Below are 1,595 nucleotides of genomic sequence, written 5' to 3'. Positions count from 1 at the left end.
GCTGCCCATGCTTAGAAACCACTGAAAGCCCCCAATAAAGCAACCAGGAGGAGCAGCTGCTTTTTGTTTCTAAACCTGTGTTGTCCATCTAGCCGTCATTTCCAAAGGCTGGGGCCAGAGGGGTTGAGACACAAGGTTTCAGACTCAGTTCTTCCACAAGAGCAAGCAAGAGTTAAGTTCAGGCTTCAAGTTGCTGGGTCTGATGGCTTCTGGATAGACTTCTCAAAGCTCTGACCTTGACATAAACCTACCTCACTTGGGCACAGTGCACATTCAGAACTATTCACTCATGTTAACCCAAACACAGACCTTCAAGGGGGTACCCAGGGCACATGCCCACAGAATTTCCCAAAGGGGAAATGTGCTAGAAATACCCAAAGAACCCAAAATCAGAAGTATTATTTGTGAAACATAAGGCATAAGCATATTTATTTCGCAAAAAAAGTATAAGAATTTGCACATTTCTTCATCAAGATGAAAAGAAAATAGCCAAGGCCAAGAGTAGAATTTGAAGACCACAGACTCTGTCTGGCACTGTCTACTTCTTCGGCTACACAAACCTCCAACAGACCCTTTCATTCATAACTAATCTTCCCTTCATTAACAATAACATCACACTTAATCCCAACTCGACGGCAGTGGGTTTGGTTTGGTTTAATCCTAAAAGGATGAACCATCCTCCTAAAATGAGGACACATTCATCCTTTGTCAAAAGTTGACACTCACAAAGTCCCATCAGTAACATCACACTGGATGATGTTGGTTTCTCTTCTAGGAGTCACAACCATACCTGAGTATACTGTAAAATACACATTAAATTGGACATTTAACCATCACCAGCATTCCTTATATAAAAATGTATGTGTGCACAGACACACACACACACAAGCAAGGAAGAAAATACTCATAGCTGCTACAGTTCTCATTTCTATAATTGACCACAAGACCATTGTTGATATTTATAATTTCCTCTCTTTTCCACTAGCTATCCTATGTTCTCTGCCCTCAGCCAGCACCTTAGGTGGTTGGGATAGTTTATCCAGTAAAATGACTTAAATGTTGGTGATCCTTAGGTTGTCGTGCTTGTCTGTTAATCTTTTACAATTAAGTACTATGAGGGGCCTTGGAAAATCTCCCGGTTTCCATGTAGTCTTCCACATCGTCATTGTGTAGCAGCAACCCAGTTTACCCTTGGGGATCAGGATCAATCACCCTAGCCAGGAAAGTAACCTACTTCTTTGTCTGTATGGTCAATGATATGAGGAGCTCAAAATGGCCGAGTGACAGTCTCAACTTCTAATTCCTTTCTTGGGAACTACAATCTTTAAACTATCCAAGTCCAAAGTTTCAGGGATGGGAAGCAAAATTTTTGTGAACGGGTTATTAGATGTAATAGTGAACACAACCACTGCCACTTCCACCTCTGCATTGCTGGACCCATTGTCTGGCTGCAGGAGAAAGAGGATTGTGTATTTGCGACTGGTTCAAAGCATCCACTGTATCCTGTAGGACAGGGCGTGAGCATCACAGTGTCTCCCAGCTGGCACTGTAACTGTTCTTTAATAGGCCATTTCAATGTTCTTTAAGTCCAGCTG

Source organism: Elephas maximus, chromosome 25 (assembly GCF_024166365.1).
Source record: "Elephas maximus indicus isolate mEleMax1 chromosome 25, mEleMax1 primary haplotype, whole genome shotgun sequence".
NCBI classification, from domain to species: domain Eukaryota; kingdom Metazoa; phylum Chordata; class Mammalia; order Proboscidea; family Elephantidae; genus Elephas; species Elephas maximus.
Note: the sequence above shows the minus strand (reverse complement) of the source record.